This window comes from Phoenix dactylifera, unplaced genomic scaffold, assembly GCF_009389715.1.
Source record: "Phoenix dactylifera cultivar Barhee BC4 unplaced genomic scaffold, palm_55x_up_171113_PBpolish2nd_filt_p 000594F, whole genome shotgun sequence".
In the NCBI taxonomy this organism is placed as follows: domain Eukaryota; kingdom Viridiplantae; phylum Streptophyta; class Magnoliopsida; order Arecales; family Arecaceae; genus Phoenix; species Phoenix dactylifera.
The window spans coordinates 271,418-290,910 of record NW_024067992.1 but is presented as its reverse complement, the minus strand read 5'-3'; the positions used below and the strand labels follow the sequence as shown (position 1 = coordinate 290,910).

The 19,493-nt window shown below is 41.8% G+C and overlaps 1 non-coding gene across 1 annotated transcript; it reads right to left on the bottom strand.

Annotated features, from left to right (window-relative positions):
* Positions 1-17,369: 17,369 nt before the first annotated feature.
* Positions 17,370-17,475, bottom strand: LOC120106653. The gene has a single exon (XR_005508746.1). It is a non-coding gene; the product is annotated as a small nucleolar RNA R71 (small nucleolar RNA).
* Between the last annotated feature and the right edge of the window lie 2,018 nt (positions 17,476-19,493).

Below are 19,493 nucleotides of genomic sequence, written 5' to 3'. Positions count from 1 at the left end.
AATTTTCTGCTAACTTAGCTGCTTAGTGAATGGGTCCACCACATTTCCTGTGGGGTCTACTCTCAGTACCTTTACTTATTTCTTTTCGAGGTAGTTGCGTATCATGTTAAACTTCCGCTCTATGTGCTTAGACTTCTGGTGAGACCTTGGCTCCTTAGCAAGTCCTATGGTGCCATTGTTATCGCAGTATAGTGTTATGGCATCTGATGACATTACACCTAATTCTGCAATAAAATTCTTGATCCAGAAGGTTTCCACTGCACCCTTAGAGGCAGCGATATATTTAGTTTCAAAGATAGAATCTGTAATGATCAGTTGTTTAGAACTCTTCTAAATTACCCGAACCACCATTGCACATATTCTGATGTGAACTTTCTATCATCAATATGTGTGTATCCTTCTACCTTTAACTCTGATCTTCTCCTAAAAACTAAGAACATGTCCTCAGTTCTTCTCAAGTATTTAAGACTGTTCTTCACAGCTATCTAGTGCTCGTGGCCTGGATTTGACTGATATATGCTCGTGACACTCACAGCATATGCTATATCAAGTCGTGTACATAGCATGGTATACATGAGGATCCCTATAGCCGAAGCATAAGGGATCTTGCTTATCCGCTGAATCTCTTCAGATATGTTGGGGCACATCTTCTTGGAGAGATTTATCCCATGCCTAAGGGGTAATAATCCCCTTTTAGAGGTTTCCATGCCGAACCTCTTCAGCGCTTCCTTTATGTACATATTCTGTGATAGGACAAGCATCCTCTTAGATCTATCTCTATAGACCTTAATTTCCAAAATATAGGATGCTTTCCTAAGATCTTTCATGAAGAATTTTCTTGGACAACCATACCTTGACCTTAGTTAGTATGGGAATATCATTCCCAACAAGAAGGATATCGTCCGCGTACAATACGAGAAATACAATAGCCCTCCCACTAACTTTCTTATAAATATATGGTTCCTCTTCGTTCTTGATGAAATCAAATGATTTGATTACATCGTTGAAATGAGTTTTCCAACTCCGAGATGCTTGCTTTAGTCCATAGATGGACATTAGCAGTTTACAGACCTTGTGATCACCATCACAATATCATGATTTGCTGCAATAGCGAGCAATATTCGAATGGACTTCAGTATGGCTACAGGTAAAAAGGTATCCTGATAGTCAATGCTTTCGCACTGACTATAACATTTCACCACTAGCCTAGCCTTATAGGTCTCTACATTGCCATCCGAACTTAATTTTCTCTTGTAGATCCATTTACATTCAATAGATACTACTATACCTTCTGGTGGATCTACTAAGGTCCAGACTTGGTTGAAATGCATGGAATCCATCTTTGGCTTCATTGCTTCCAGCCATCTCTCGGAATCGATGTCTAACATTGCCTCATTGTAGGTATTGGAATCTGTACCTTGATCCCTATCTCGCATGAGGAACATTTTCTCTACATCCTCTGTAAGCATACCTAAGTACCTTTCAGGAGGACGGGAGATCATACTAGATTTACGAGATGGAGGAGGTACTGCATGTACTGGCTCAATATGAATAGAGACTTTCTCTTCAAGCTCAGTTTTCCTCCCACTGTCTCTATCAAGAAAAAACTATTTTTCATGAAGATAGCATGTCGGCTCACAAACACTTTGTGATCCTATGGGACGAAAAATCATATCCTAATGACTCTTAAGGATATCCATTAAAACAAGCTCTAATTGTCCTATCCTCTAACTTATCCGCCTATTGTCGCTTGACTTGAGCCGGACATCCCCAAATCTTAAGATAACCAAGATTCGGCTTCTTACCATGCCATATCTCTCATATAGTGTGGTAGGTACGGACTTTAGAGAAAACTCTATTCAATAAGTAAATAGCTGAAAATAGGATATATCTCTAAAAAAACAAGGGTAAATTAGTGAAGCTCATCATGGACCTGACCATATTCAATAAGGTCCGATTCCTCCTCTCTGACACCCCATTGAGCTGAGGTGTACTAGGAGGGATCCATTATGAAACTATACCATTCTCTTTGAGATAATCATGGAACTCTCCATTAAGGTGCTTACCTCCTCGATACGATCGAAGAACCTTAATGAGTTTTCCTGTTTGTTTTTCAACTTCATATCTGAACTGTTTGAACTTTTCAAAAGCTTCAGATTTGTGTCTTATACACATATCCATACCGTGAGTAATCATCGGTAAATGAAGTAAAAATTATGACCCCTAGCCTGCACATCGAATGGGTCACACATGTCAGTGTGTACTAAGGTAAGTATTTCAGTGGACCTCTCCTCGTGTCCTATAAAGGGTAATTTGGCCATCTTTTCTTGAAGGCAGAATTCACAAATCGGATATGACTCGGAAGTCAATAAGCCAGAAGCCCATATTTCTCCAATTTGTTTATTCTGTCTTCTCCTATATGGCCAAGCATGAGGTGCCACAAATACTTTAAATTTATCTCATCTCTAGATCTTTTGGATCTTATGGTACTCACTATTTGCTCAGATAATTTCACAAATACATCGAAATGTAAGTGATAGAGACTGTCAATCATAAAACTATGTGGAACCAATTTATTTCTCAAATAAATGGAGCAGCAGTCTTATAAAAATCTTCCTGTGCTAAACAAGATATAGAAATCAAATTTCTACTAGCAGCAGGTAACAGTTCCTAAGTATCCTGAGAATATCTGACATACCTTCTGAAGGTGTGTCACCCTTTCTTGCTCTTTATGCCTCTCATGTATGTAGGACAATTCCTCTTCCAATGTCCGTCCATAATGTAATGGAAAACACTTTTTCTTGCAATCCGCCTTTTTCTTGGAACTTTCTTACTTGGCTCTTTCTCAATCTTCTGCTTCTTCGCAGGCTTCTTCTTCTTATAGGTAGACTCATTCTTGAAAGTAGTGTTAGCATCCCTCATATGCCATAAAAATTTCGAAATAATTTTCAGATTGCGGCGGAAAAACATATGCGGAATTCGTTCATCGCTTGAACGTGTTTTAAAACCTTTCGTTTGTAGATAGATTAGAATTAAATTATTTTAAACCATTTTAAAATCATTAAGAATATTAGATCTTCACCTTGTGCAGGTAGATGGTCTCCGCAAATCTGATTTACATAGATTTGTAGAAGGTTCGATGAAAGCCGCACATGCGTCCGGCCTCTACGGGTATCAACACGAGGTAGTGAGTCGATCGAAGCCTTTGGATCTCCCTAGGGTGCTAGCTCCCTTGCAGAGATGGCTTTAGATGGATGATATCCTCCCTTTTGAATCAACCTTTGATTGCCTTGAGAGGAGGAAGAAGAATGAAAGATCTAGGAAGAAGAAACGAAGGCTCTTCGCAGCCTTTTACTGTCCCTTGCGCTAGAACCAAAAGAAGAAGAAGAAAGAGATCACGTCGCCCTTGGTTTCTTCCCTTGTTCTTGTGGCTGAAGAGAGGAATGAGAGGAGGTTCCTTGCTGCCAAAAATCCCAAGGAAAAACCATGAAAAATTCGTAGCCCCTTTGAACCCCTCTTTTATGGTGTGTGGATAGAGATGAGCTCCTAAATTTTAGGAGCTCATCTTTATCCCTTTGTGAATTCAAAATAAGAGGGGCATAGCCCCTCCTTTTTCCTTCACACCACCAGCCAAGGGAGAGGCATGGGCCCCTCCCTCTTCTCCCATATGGTCAGCCCCTAGTTGATCAAATCAAGTAGGGAGGGTTGGGTCCAAAGGATTGGTCTAATCCTATTCAAAATAGGATTATGTACACCCATTTTAATTTCTCCAAATTCTAATCCAATTAGAATTTAATTGAACCATGACTCAATTGAACTCTTCAAACCTAATGCAATTAGGAGTCATTTAATTAATTAGATTAAAGTTAAAATTAATTAGGACTTGAGAAAATCCTAATCTAATCAGGACTTGTTCAAATTTCAGTCCTAAGATAATTAAGACTTTAGAAATCCTATTCCAAGTAGGACTCTAATTTAATTTGAAATCCTAATCCAATTTGGACTTCATGAATCCCACTCCAAGTAGAACTCATAATCAAGTCCAATTAATTAAATCCAATTAATTAAATTAAATTGCAATCCGATTGCAATTATTCCTTCTTTAAACCACTAACTCTAAGCGGGTTTTCAATTTATCAATCTAATTGATCATTTGTGATTCCTAATCATATTCAACCATCGGATCGGTCATTACCTCTAATGTGTGTGACCCAATAGGTTCTATTCTGACTGGTAGTGAGAAATATTGCAATCTCTATTACAATATCATTGAAAACTTCTTTTAATGGGTTGAAACAATTCCAACTCAACTCACCAGGGATTATCGACCATCAATATGATCCCTGTGAGTCTCACCATCCACCAGTGACACCTAACAGTATGTAGTGGCCACCCAGCAGAATAGAATGATGAACCTCTAGGTGCAGTTATCGTATGATACAGTCCTTCTATCGTGGATCCCTACAGACCGGAGGTCATGGATAACTCGTCAAACCCCGTCGTCTGTCATATGTCTAGATTTATTTGACTTGAGTTCGAGAGTAGAAAACTCTTTTCCACTATATATTCTGCCCTGGCCAAGGTTTTAGAACTCAGTCTAATAAATCACATAGGATCACTCCTCATCTATTAAGGTCGATAGATTCCATATAAGTGCATACCCTACTTTTACAGTGAACCTACTGCAGCCAATCTACACAACAAAGACCCATATGACTAGAGACCATGTATATGTGCAGTCAAACTACAATAACCTCACTGTGAATAGCCGAAGCACCGCAGGTCAAAGGAACAGTCACACTACTGCAACATCAAGCAAGTCACTGACGAATGGATAGACATCCAAGTGACTTCTTGTCTTGGTCACGCTCAGTACCCTTGTTCTCTAACAAGCACCTGCACACTCACTTCAGTGTCCCTACACTGTGGACTCGAATCTCGTCCATCCATAAGGAAAGCAATCTGTGCACTGATCGGATCGATCACCGTCCTCGTGATGATCCATTGATCAGGAGCATTTAGAAATTAATCACCAATGATACATGGCTCAAATTCTCAACTCTTGAGAATATGTATCATCATCTTATTAATTTCTTGGATGATTCATAGACACATAAATAATATGAATGAAAAGAATGCCCATTTATTATTCAATAATAATAAAGTCAAGTACAAATTTATGTTCCAGAATTAATAATGTTTCCGCCAGATTGGCTTCTAGGGCATACATCTAACAATCTCCCACTTGCACTAAAGCCAATCAGACATATATCTAAGTCCCATCTTCTTAAGGTGGGCTTCAGTCTTCTGCTGATTTAACTGCTTAGTGAGCGGGTCCGCCACGTTGTCCGTGGAGTCTACTCTCTGTACCTCGACATATTTCTTTTCGAGGTAGTCACGTATGAGGCAAAAGCGCCGCTCTATGTGCTTGAACTTCTGATGAGACCTAGGCTCCTTAGCAAGAGCTATGGCGCCATTATTATCGCAATAGAGTGTGATGGCATCTGATGGCATTACATCTAGCTCTGCAATGAATTTCTTGAACCAGAAGGCTTCCTTTGCAGCTTCAGAGGCAGTGATATACTCAGCTTCCATGGTAGAATCAGCAATGATCGGTTGTTTGGAACTCTTCTAATTTACCGTACTACCATTGCACAAGAACACATATCCAAACTTTCTATCATCAATATCAGTCATAAAATCTGAATCTGCGTATCCTTCTACCTTTAACTCTGATGATCTTCCAAAAATCAAGAACAAATCTTTAGTTCTTCTTAAGTACTTAAGAATGTTCTTCACAGTAGTCCAGTGCTCTTCGCTTAGATTCGACTAATATCTGCTAGTGACACTCATAGCAAGGGCTATATCAGGTCGTGTACACAGCATGGCATACATGAGACTCCCTATTGCCGAAGCATAAGGGATCCTGCTCATACGTTGAATCTCTTCAGATGTATTGGGGCACATCTTCTTGGAGAGATGAATCCCATGCCTAAGGGGTAATAGACCCCTTTTGGAGTTTTCCATGCTGAACCTTTTCAGCACCTCCTCTATGTACATCTTCTGTGATAGGCCAAGCAACCTCTTAGATCTATCTCTATAGACCTTAATCCCCAAAATGTAGGATGCTTTTCCAAGGTCTTTCATGGAGAACTCTTTTGACAACCAGACCTTGACCGAGGTTAGCATGGGAACATCATTCCCAATCAAGAGGATGTCATCCACGTACAGTACGAAGAACACGACAGCACTCCCACTAACCTTCTTGTAAACACACGGTACCTCTTTGTTCTTGATGAAATCAAATGATTTGATTGCATCATTGAAACGAGTGTTCCAACTTCGAGATGCTTGCTTTAGTCCATAGATGGACCTTTGCAGCTTGCAGACCTTGTGATCTTCATCACTGAAAGTGAAACCCAAAGGCTGCTCCATATAGATATCTTCATCAAGATATCCATTCAGGAAAGCAGTTTTCACATCTATCTGCCATAATTCATAATCATGAAATACTGCAATGGCAAGCAATGTTCGAATAGATTTAAGCATGGCTACTGGTGAAAAGGTTTCCTGATAGTCAATGCCTTCGCGCTGACTATACCCTTTCGCCACTAGCCTTGCCTTATAGGTTTCTACCTTTCCATCCGAACCTATTTTCTTTTTATAGATCCATTTACATCCAATAGGTACTATACCTTCCGGTGGATCTACTAAAGTCCAGACTTGGTTGGAATACATGGAGTCTATCTCTGACTTCATGGCTTCCAGCCATTTCTCGGAATCGATATCAGATATCGCCTCGTTGTAGGTATTGGGATCTTGTACATGTTCCCTATCTCCCACGAGAAATATTTCCTCGGTGTCCTCTACTAGTGTACCTAAGTATCTATCGAAAGGATGGGAGATCCTACTAGATCTACGAGGTGGAGGAGGTATTATGTGTACTGGCTCTATGTGAATAGGTTCATAGGATCCATGACTCGTTGCTTTTCATAGACTCTCTCTTCAAGCTCAATTTTCCTCCCACTGCCTCTATCAAGGATAAACTATTTTTCCAGAAAGACGGCATGTCGGCTCACAAAAATATTGTGATCCTCTGAGACGTAAAAATTGTATCCTAATGACTCTTTAGGATATCCAATGAAACGAGCACTTATGGTCCTAGGCTCTAACTTATCCGCCTGTTGTCGTTTGACGTGGGCCAGACATCCCCAAATCTTGAGATGACCAAGACTCGGCTTCTTACCATGCCATATCTCATATAGTGTGGTAGGAACGGATTTAGCGAAAACTCTATTCAGTAAATAAATCGCGGATAATAAGGCATCTCCCCAAAGAAACATAGGCAGATCTGTGAAGCTCATCATGGATCGGACCATATCCAATAGAGTCCGATTCCTTCTCTTTGACACCCGGTTGAGTTGAGGTGTACCCGGAGGCATCCATTGTGAGACTATGCCATTCTTCTTGAGATAATCTCGAAATTCCCTACTAAGATATTCTCCTCCTCGATCTGATCGAAGAACCTTAAGGGTTTTTTCAGTCTGTTTTTCTACTTCATTTCTGAACTCTTTGAACTTTTCAAAAGACTCAGATTTGTATCTCATAAGATACACATACCTATATCGTGAATAGTCATCGGTAAAGGTAATGAAGTACGAATAATGACCCCTGGCTGACACATCAAATGGGCCACACACATCAGTGTATACCAGGGTAAGTATTTCAGTGGTCCTCTCCCCATGTCCTACAAAGGGTAATCTAGCCATTTTTTCTTGAAGATAGGACTCACAAACTGGATATGACTCAGAAGTCAATGGGCCGAGAAGCCCATTGATGAGAGCACAAAAGTGCAACCTATATGTCACTAAAATTAGTGTTATTGCTAACCAATAATGATAAATTCACTGGATTAATATTATATTTGGGTTTGACACAGATTATCATAAATTAGAGATAAAATGCACATTAAGTACAAATTTGACTTCAGAAGGATCCCTTCCCAGATCCGACCCGGTTGAAGATCGGGTCGGGTCCGAGTCGGGTTCGGATTCGAATCGGGTCCAATTTCTTTGTGCTTTTGGGAAAGAATTTTGGGCAAATCTAATTTGGCCATATCATAGCTATGAGGTGCTGGGTGACCCATGACTTGAAAGACTTGCAATTGACCTCCACTCAGAACAGATGACGAACTAACTCCCATCTCAGGAGGGCAAAGAAAATCCCAGCCGTGCGCCCATTCTGAAGATCCAGCCCGTTCGCCTCTTCCGCATTTCTTCCTTCCGCGATCCATCCCAGCCGCCCGTGAAGGAGGAAACCAGCATCCCAGCGTCCGACTGCAAGCATCCCATGCGAAAACAGGGAGAGCAACGGTCCCCACCGTCCCGTGATCCACTCCTTCCGACTGCAAGCATCCCAGCCAAATTGTTCCATTTCAGCATCCCGGATGACCACCTTCCGCTCCTTCCCAGCAACCAAAGAAGGAAGTTCTCACCGTGCCAGCCACCGTGCCAGCAACGCCCGGAATCCCATCATCCCGAATCCACGCATCCCAGCTCATCCCACGCGTTTCCTTCCTTCCGCGACTGGTCCACCATCCGCCGAGGCCAAGATCGGCTCCTCCCGAGATCTCACAGCCGGCCGTGAACCATCCCGGGATCCCAGCAACCCAGGATCTCCATCCGTTGCAGCCTCTGCGTCCGGACAACGCGCCCGAGCCGGATTCGAAATCCCCCTTCCGTGATTCTGCGATCCCGCACCGCGTCCGCGCCCCCCTTCCGTGATTCCATTTCAAGAAACCCTGCGGCTATAAGAGGAGAAGAAGGAGGAGGAGGAGGGGAGAGCTCGGAGTGGTGGGAACTGTTAGAATACCCCGATCATGCCGCTGAAATTTTAAAAAATTCAGATGCAGCGGAAGAGGCATGCGCGGGATCAACCGTTCATCGCATGAACGTTGTTCAAAAACCGTTCGTAGATAGATAAGGATTAAAAATTTTTAAAATCTTTAGAAGATCAGATCTTCACCTTGTGCGGGTAGATGATCACCGCAAACTGAAGTTCGTGGTTTAGGATGAAGGTTCGCTTGAAGCCGTTCAAGTGCCCGGCCTCTACGGGTATCCACACGAAGCAGAAACTGATCAAAGCTTCCTTGTCTCCCCGGGGTGCTAGCTCCCTTGCAGAGACAACTTTGGATGGCTGATTTCCTCTCTTTCAATCAACCCTTGATTGTGCTTGAGAGGAGGAAGAAGAAGGAGGGATAGAGAGAAGCGGAATGAAGCCTGCAGCCTTCTTTTATTCTCCCTACGTTGGAAGGAGGAAGAGAGGAGGAGGAGGCCGCCACCCTTCTTCTTCTTTTGCTCTTGCTTGCGGCTGAATCAAGGAGAGGGGAGAGGGAGGCCACGGCTGCAAGGAGGAGAGCATCACATACATTAGGGCGTCAGCCCCCTTTCACCTCCTTATAAAGCATCTAGGGCTCCTACAAGTTAGGAGCCCTAGACTTTTTTCCAAGAGGGGCGCCGGCCCCTCTTGTGTTGCCGCACCAATGAAGCAAAGGAGGAGGGGCTTGAGCCCCTCCTTCTTGTGTTGCCCTAATCCTCATCTAATGAGGATTGGGAGCCCCTAATGTGGTTTAGCCCTAATCCAATTAGGGTTTAACCAAATCATGAATCAATTGGGTTCAATCTATACTAGTCCTAATCCAATTAGAACTTGAGTGAACCATGACTCAATTGAACTCTTCAATCCTAACCCAATTAGGAGTCATGTTGATTCATTAGATTAATAATTAATTAGGACTTAAGAAATCCTAATCAAATTAGGACTTATTTAATTTTAGTCCTAATCCAATTAGGACTCTAATTTGAATCCGAAGTCCTAATCCGATTAGGACTCTAGGAATCCTACTCCAAGTAGGAATCCAATTTTAATTCAAAACTCCTAATCTAATTAGGATTGTAGGAATCCTATTCCAAGTAGGAATCCCAGTCCTACTCCAACTAGGATTTCCAGTCCTAATCCAATTAGGACTCTAGGAATCCTACTCGAAGTAGGATTTGTGTTTAAGTCCAATTAATTAATTCTCTTTGTTCCTTCTTCAACTGAATATCAATCTAATTGATTACTTGTGATTCCTAATCACGATTCAACCATCGGATCGGTCAATACTTCTAGTGTGTGTGACCCCATAGGTTCTACTCTGACTGGTAGTGAGATATATTATGATCTCTATCACAATATCATTGAAAACTCCTTTCAATGGATTGGAACGATTCCAACTCTACTCATTAGGGTTTATCGATCATCGAGATAATCCCTGTGAGTCCCACCATCCACCAGTGACACCTAGCAGTATGTAGTGGCTACCCAGTAGAATAGAATGATGAACCTCTAGGTGCAGTTATCATGTGATACAGTCCTACTATCGTGGATCCCTACAGGACGGAGGTCATGGATAACTCGTCAAACCCCTTCGTCTGTCATATGTCAAGATTTATTCGACTCGAGTTCGTTAGTGGAAAACTCTTTCTCCACTTTATATTACTGCCCTGGCCAAGGTCTTAGAACTCAGTCTAACAAATCACATAGGATCACTCCTCTTCTATCAAGGTCGATAGATTCCATGTGAGTGCATACCCTACTCCTACAGTGAACTTACTGCAGCCAATCTACACTACAAGGACCCATATGACTAGAGACCATGTATACGTATAGTCAAACTACAATAACCTCACTGTGAGTAGCTGAAGCACCGCAGGTCAAAGGACCAGTCATACTACTGCAACATCAAGCAAGTCACTGACGAATGGATAGACATCCAAGTGACTTCTTGTCTTGGTCACGCTCAGTACCCTTGTTCTCTAACAAGCACCTGCACTATCACTTCAGTGTCCCTACACTGTGGACTCAAGTCTCGTTCATCCAGAAGAAAAGTGATCTGTGCACTAATCGGATCGATCACCGTCCTCGTGATGATCCATTGATCAGGAGCATTTAGAAATTAATCACCAATGATACATGGCTCAAATTCTCAACTCTTGAGAATATGCATCATCATCTTATTAATTTTTTGGACGATTCATAGACACATAAACAATATAAATGAAAAGAATGCCCATTTATTAATCAATAATAATAAAGTCAAGTACCAAATTATGTCCTAGAATTAATAATGTGTCAGCCAGATTGGCTTCTAGGGCATACTTCTAACAATCTCCCACTTGCACTAAAGCCAATCAGCCATAAACCTAAGCCCCATCTTCTCAAGATGCGCTTTAGTTTTCTGCCGACTTAGCTGCTTAGTGAATGGGTCCGCCACATTTTCTGTGGAGTCTACTCTCTGATCCTCTACTTATTTTCTTTCAAGGTAGTCGCTTATTAGGTTAAACTGCCGCTCTATGTGCTTCGATTTCTAGTGAGACCTTTGGCTCCTTAGCGAGTGCTATGGTGCCTTTGTTATCGCAGTAGAGTGTTATGTTATCTGATGACATTACACCTAACTCTGCAATGAACTTTTTAAACCAAAAGATTTCCACTGCACCCTTAGAGACGGCTTAACATTCAGCTTCTAAGGTAGAATCTATAATGATCGGTTGTTTGGAACTCTTCCAATTTACTGAACCACCATTGCACACATTCTGATGTAGACTTTCTATCATCAATATGTGTGCATCCTTCTACCTTCAACTCTGATCTTCTCCCAAAGACCAAGAACAAGTCCTTGGTTCTTCTCAAGTACTTAAGACTGTTCTTCACAGCTATCCAGTGCTTTTTGCCTGGATCTGATTGACATATACTCGTGACATTCACAGCATGTACTATATCAAGTCATGTACATAGCATGGCATACATGAGGCTCCCTATTGCTGATGCATAGGGGATCTTGCTCATGCGTTGAATCTCTTCAGATGTGTTGGGTCACATCTTCTTGGAGAGATTAATTCCATGCCTTAGGGGTAAGAGACCCCTTTTAGAGTTTTCCATGCTGAACCTTTTCAGCACTTCCTCTATGTACATCTTCTGTGAGAGGCCAAGCATCCTTTTAGATCTATCTCTATAGACCTTTATTCCCAAATTATAGGATGCTTCCCCAAGGTCTTTCATGGAGAACCTTTTTGACAACCTGACCTTGACCGAGGTTAGCATGGGAATATCATTCCCTATCAGGAGGACGTCGTCCACGTACAGTACGAGAAATACAACAGCACTCCCACTAACCCTTTTGTAAACACATGGTTCCTCTTCATTTTTGATGAAATCAAACGTTTTGATTGCGTCATTGAAATGAGTGTTCCAACTTCGAGATGCTTGCTTTAGTCCATAGATGGACCTTTGCAGCTTGCAGACCTTGTGATCTCCATCACTGAAAGTGAAACTCAAAGGCTGTTCCATATAGATGTCTTCATCAAGATATCCATTCAGGAAAGCTGTTTTCACATCCATCTGCTAGATTTCATAATCATGAAATGCTGCAATGGCAAGTAATGTTCGGATGGATTTCAGCATGGCTACAGGTGAAAAGGTCTCCTGATAGTCAATGCCCTCGCGCTGACTATACCCTTTCGCCACAAGCTTTACCTTATAGGTCTCTACCTCTCCATCCGAACCTGTCTTTCTTTTGTAGATCCATTTTCATCCAATAGGTACAATACCTTCTGGTGGATCTACTAAGGTCCAGACTTGGTTGGAATGCATGGAGTCTAACTCTGACTTCATAGCTTCCAACCATTTCTCGGAATCGATATCAGATATCGCCTCGTCATAGGTTTTGGGATCCTGCGTGTGATCCCTATCTCCCACTAGGAACATTTCCTCGGTATCCTCTTCTAGTATACCTAAGTATCTATCGGGAGGATGGGAGACCCTACTTGATCTGCGAGGTGGTTGAGGGACATCGTGTACTGGCTCTGTATTAATGGGTTCGATAGGATCCATGACTCGTTGCTTTTCAGAGACTTTCTCTTCAAGCTCAATTTTCCTCCCACTGCCTCTATCAAGGATAAACTGGTTTTTTCAAGAAGATGGCGTGACGGCTCACAAACACATTGTGATCCTCTGAGATGTAAAAATTGTATCCTAATGACTCTTTAGGATATCCTATAAAACGAGCACTTATGGTCCTAGCCTCTAACTTGTCTGCCTGTAGTCTCTTGACGTGGGCCGGACATCTCCAAATCTTGGTTTCTTACCATGTCATATCTCATATGGTGCGGTAGGAATGGACTTTAGAGGGAACTCTATTCAACAAGTAAATAGCTGAAAATAGGGCATCTATCTAAAGAAATAAGGGTAAATCAGTGAAGCTCATCATGGACTGGACCATATCCAATAGGGTCCGATTCCTCCTCTCTGACACTCCATTGAGCTGAGGTGTACCAGGAGGAGTCCATTATGAAACTATACCATTCTCCTTGAGATAATCACGGAACTCTCCATTAAGGTATTCACTTGCTCGATCTGATCGCAGAACCTTAATGAGTTTTTGTGCTTATTTTTCTACTTCATATCTAAGCTTTTTGAACCTTTCAAAAGTTTCATATTTGTGTCTCATACACATATCCATACTGTGAGTAATCATCGGTAAAATGAAGTAAAAAATTACAACCCCTAGCCTGCACATCGAATGGGCCACACACATCAGTGTGTACTTGATAAGTGCTTAATAATTTATAATTTAGTTACCTTTCCATAGCACTTATCAATGTTTTTAAACTGATAAATACATATTTTATCATGAAATTGAATAAACATTGAATTAAATTTAAATTATGGTAAGAGGTAAATAATTCTTTTCTTAAACCAGATTCTGAACTTGTCTCTCTCTTGATTGCAATCTTTAATGAAAACTACAGAAAAATATATAAGGAGATTGTGTTGACCCGACTAAGGTTATAACTAAATGGGCTTTGGTCCTGATTTGATTGAAAGTTATAATTGTATAGGAAAATATTTGATTAACCCTTTTATTAAGTCACGGCTTGATCTGGTTGAGTCCAATCTGAAGCGGTTTAGTAAGAATTAAATGACATTGGGCTCGAGAACAAGTTCAAGCCAAATCAATGATCATGACCCACCTCAAACCCAAAGTAATTCCCAACCAATTCCTTACCTGCCTTCATATAAAATTTATAAATTTAAAACAAAAAAAAAGAAATTAATGAATATAATAAAATAAATAAAATATGAATAGTGCATCACGGATTCACTGTTCATATGAACAGTGTCCCATGAAAATACTGTTCATATGAACAGTGTTACAAAAAAAAAAATAAAATAAACAAAACATAAGCACTGTTCATCTTCTTCCCCGCAGTGCATCACGGCCGAGATTCGCTCCTCCCTCCCGTTCCAGCCACGAGTTCCATGCGGTGCAACCACGGATCTGCGTTCTCCACTCTTCCGGATCTCCAGCTCCTCTCAACGTCCCCATCATCCCGCGATCACCGCCCAGCCACGATCGCTCCTCCTCCGCCGCAGCCCGCGCCTCCTTCCTTCCGCACCACGTCCAGCCGTGCAACCATTCCGGATTCAAGACCCCCACCTCCGCATCTTCTTCTGCCCGTTGATCACGATCTCCAGCGCATCCAGATCAGCTCCCTCCCGGCTTCTTCCACTCCTCCCAACGGTTCACAGCAGCATTTCTTCCCCTGTTTCAGCAGCCGATAATCCAGCTCCTTCCATCGCGCCTCATTGCAGCACCCTCTTCCGGAAACTCCCACACCCGGACGGCAAGCGTGATCCAAGCCGTCTGTGATCAAGACGATGCAGCCAGCGACCGGATCTCCTGCCTCCTCCTCCGCCCGTGACGCATCCGGAGCCAATCCCCCGCTTCCGCGATTCAAAGCTCAATTTCCTGCAAGCATCAGAGCATCCGAGATAGTCTCTGCATCCTCCCAGCTTCTTCCAATTCATTTGCAGCCGCAACCATTCCGGGATACGATCACAGTTCCTTCTATTTCCAGGGAACCCAGCACCCAACGCAGTTGCCCGTGATTTCCCTTCGCATCCCGAATAGCCAGCCATCCGCCAGGAAGCGCATCATAGCCAATCCCCCGCCTCCGCCTCGTCCGTTTCTCGCCATCCAGGAGGGATCCTCTTCCGTGATCAGCGCCCAGCGATTCCACGGCCGTTTCGATCCTCAGTCGGCTGCAAGGGGTGGGGAAGTCCTATATAAAGAGCTCGGTTCAAAAGAAAATGGGGGGGCACGGTTCCAAGAAAAAAACAGAGCTTGCTCTGTTTTGAAGAGAAAAAGAAAACCAAAAAAAAAAAAGAATAAAAAATAGAGAGGGTTTGAGGCGGATGGCAAAGGAGTTCTTCAGCCAACCAATGGAGATGACAAGCACCATGAGCAGCTGAGCCTCGGTTTAGGGGTTTGATGAAGCTATAGAGGAGTATTCGTTTCATTTTTATTGATTTGAGTTTGTATTGTAAGATGGTTGCATAATGAAGAATTTATCAATTGATCTTACGATTTATCCAATTTATGTGAATCATCTATCTTGCATAAAATATTTTACATAGATTGATCTATTTCATCGAATCCAACACCTGTGGTTTGGAGGAGATATTCATGTGACATCGATTTCATGTTTAATGACTTAATGATCAGATGCATCATGCTAGGTTAGACAGGTCATGCTTATCGTTAGAGTAGATGGTTTGTGCTAGACTTAGATGATTCATGCTGGGAATTAGTTATGATTTTCTTTTGTGATTGCTTCGGCTTGTAGTCGGAAGCAATCAAGTCTTACATACAACTCAATCATTGAAAGCGTCACGGATATAAATCTATCGGTGGAATCTAGCCCTAAACACACCTCTCCATAGACAATTCATACTACTACACCCATATTAATTCTTAGTTTTTATCATTTACTCTAGCTTATCCCCTTTGAAGTAATTATTTAATTAGGAAAAATAACTTGTCTCCAATCCCTGTGGACCGACACCCGTAATCACTATCCTACAGGATACGTGCTATTGCGTGGTTTAATTTTAAAATTGAAAGAACCGAGCAATTTTTGGCGCCGTTGCCGGGGATTGCTTGCATAGTTATTTTTCCTATCATAAAAAAAATTAATTAATTAAAAAAACTTTCAAAAAATATATATATAAAAAAAAAATTATTCTCTATTATTGTTACTTTTCTTATCTCCTTTTCTCTTCTACTAATTTTTTTTTTTAATTTTTCTTTTGGTCTTATTTGATCAGGAATCGAAGAGGAGATCTGGGCTATCAGAAAGGAATGCTTTGGAGGTTTGCTAAAAAAAAAATTTAAAATTGCTGGAGAAATTTCCTTTGGTAACCTCTAAACCTTTCTTATTTAAATTAATTATTAGCTTGAAATTTTGTGGTGATTGTTTGATTTCAATTTCAGCAAGAGTGTGAATGCATGCTTGATACACATACACAAATCAATTTGCACATAGTAAGGGCAATCACCCCAACAAGATAAGAGCCGGATTTCATCACCGGACTCTTGCCCAACTTAGGTGAACTCAATCTCACATAGTGTCATCTTTAATTAAAATCAATTAGACGTTGGCCCCTAGGGACATTCGAGCTCAATAAGACGAAGATCACCGAAAGTTGCACCAATTTCGCTCTATGGCTTAGTTGATGTCTAGGCAAGCTTTGTCCCTATAAAGGAGACAGTTCATCTGTTCGAGGCAAGTGGGTTTTAAGTGGGACCTTTGCGAACGCATCGTGACCCCTCCACTTACCTGGGAGCTTACCTGGTCAACTCGGTTCATTAGACCGGATTGGAGGCTTAGGTGCCCTCTTCAAACCAGTTAGGAGCTGTCTAGTGATTTTAGGTCAAAGACTAGGATTGATATGCTTTTCTCTTTTATTGCATGCTTGATTGATCGAGTACTAGTGTATGCACGGTAGTCGTTCTAGAGTACAAAATCTATTACCTTTCGACCCTGAAATAGAACGAACCCTTAGGAACATTCGAGCTAAGATCAAAACATTAGAATCATCGCCACCTCTTAAGATGGCTGAAGAACAACCCAAACTCCTGAGGGAGTACTTTACTCCCACTATTTACACTTCCCCATCTTGCATTCGATTACCTGAAGTAGCAGCTGTACAATATGAAATAAAGTCTAGTGTGATCCAAATGCTTCCATCTTTTTATGGGCTCACCAATGAAGATCCATATAAACACCTAGATGAATTCCTTGAAATTTGCACCACTGTCAAGATTCAGAATTTCACTGATGATGCTCTGAAACTTAGATTATTCCCCTTCTCCCTTAAAGATAGAGCAAAACAATGGCTGAATTCTTTAGAAGCTAACTCAATTCGTTCTTGGGATCAAATGCAACAAGAATTCCTTAAAAAATACTTTCCCATAGGAAGAACGAACCAGTTTAGACGTGCCATTACAAGCTTCTCCCAAACTGAGGGAGAAGAATTTCATGAAACTTGGGAGAGATTTAGGGACCTAATCTGTAAATGCCCTCATCATCAAATACCTAAGTGGCAACTAGTGCAATGTTTTTATGACGGATTGACAGAACGAAACCGTCAGATGATTGATGCCGCATGTGGGGGGACATTCATGCTTCAAAATGAGCATGAAGCATGGAAATTATTTGAAAATCTAAATGAAAACTCCCTCCACCATGCTTCATGTTCTCGTCAAGCACCCCCGAGTTCTCAAAGAAAAGGGACCATTTGTGAAATAAGTCATTCTATGGACCTGTCTAGCAAGGTAGATGCATTGTCCCATAAGATTGACCAACTGATGATAGGTGGGCATTACATGAACTCTTCCCAAGCACAAGTGTGTACTATTTGTTCTAGCCCATCCCACCCTATTCATGAGTGCCCTTCAGCGCCCCAATTCTCCGAACTCGTGCAAGAACACATCAATGCTGCTCAAACACTGCCTAGACCGGGTAATGACCCATTTTTCAATACATATAACCCGGGATGGCGAAATCATCCAAACTTTTCTTGGAAGCAGCAAGCTTCGAATACTGCCCAACCTTATTCCCAAAACTTTCCAAACCCTCAGAATTTTCAAACCCCACAAAATATTCATCCCTACCATCCCTCGACTCAATTTCAACACACTCCTCCTCCACCCCAAAGAAACACAGCCTTTGAGGAGAAAGTGTTGAACGCCCTTCAAGGTTTGGAAACCATTACACAATTGGTGCACTCTCACACGCAATCAATCGCCAAGCTAGAATCCCAGATGGGGCAACTAGCTAATGCACTGAACAAGCGAGAGGAAGGAAAGCTTCCAAGCTGTTGCCCAAGGTGACAAGCCAAGAGGGGGGGGTGAATTGGTTTCTTCTAAAATTTTGGTGCTTTAAACGTTTTCTTAATTAAGTGCGGTGGATGCTTCATTAAACTATTTGAATGATTTAAACTAGTGCAAAGATAGAAGATGATGCAAGAATAAACGTAAGCACAAGCACAACACAAACACAACAATATATAGTGGTTCGGTGCTCTCCTTAGCACCTACGTCCACTCCCCAAGCGTCCCCTTGGGAATTCACTATAATCCCGCGGATTACAGTTGGATTGTTTTCCGGGCTCACAATCCAAAAACCTTTGTTGGTTTTACGGGCTCACCAACGAACCTATACACTTTGGTTTTCCGGGTTCACCAAAAACCTTTGTTGGTTTTACGGGCTCACCAACGAACCTATACACTTTGGTTTTCCGGGTTCACCAAAAACCTTTGTTGGTTTTGCGGGCTCACCAACGAACCTTTACAAAGTGTTTAATAAATAAAAAGAAAAGATTCAAACTCCTAAATGAGCATATAAAACAATATGAACTACAAAGAAGAGTTGGAAAGTATTTATCGCTTTGAAGTCGCTTTGCTCTTCTTTGTCAAGGATGCTTCACTCTTCAAGGGAGGATGGAGCTCTTGATGACTCTTTGAATCTGCTCAATCCCTTTCTTTGGACTCTTGAATGAAGCACTTGGATGAAGCTTGCCTTGCTAGGGTTCTCTCTTGAATGCACTAGATGTATTTTCCTAAAAGCTTGCTTCCTCTGATGAATACTCCCTTTTAAATACTTCTCCAACCTCCAAATAGTCCTTTCTGACCGTTGGATTGAAGAAACTAGCCGTTTATAGCCGTTGGGAGTCCAAAAAGCATTTCTGCACAACTAGCCGTTATGTTCAGCCCGTGTTTGGGTCGGCTCAACCTGTCCTTGGGTCGACCCAACTTTGCCTTGGGTCGACTCAAACATTCCTTGGGTCGACCCTCTCAGAAACCACAGAAACTTCAATTTCAGCCTTCCTTCCCATGGGTCGGCTCAAACTTTTCTTGGGTCGACCCAACTTTCAGAAAATTCAGAATCTTGAATTTCAGCCTTTCTTCACTTGGGTCGACTCAACCTTTCTTTGGGTCGACTCAAGGTTTACTTGGGTCGACTCAACTTCTTCTTGGGTCGACCCTCTCAGTAAATCCAGAGAACCATTTTCTGAGTTGTTTGAGGATCTTGTTGTTTGGGTCGACTCATG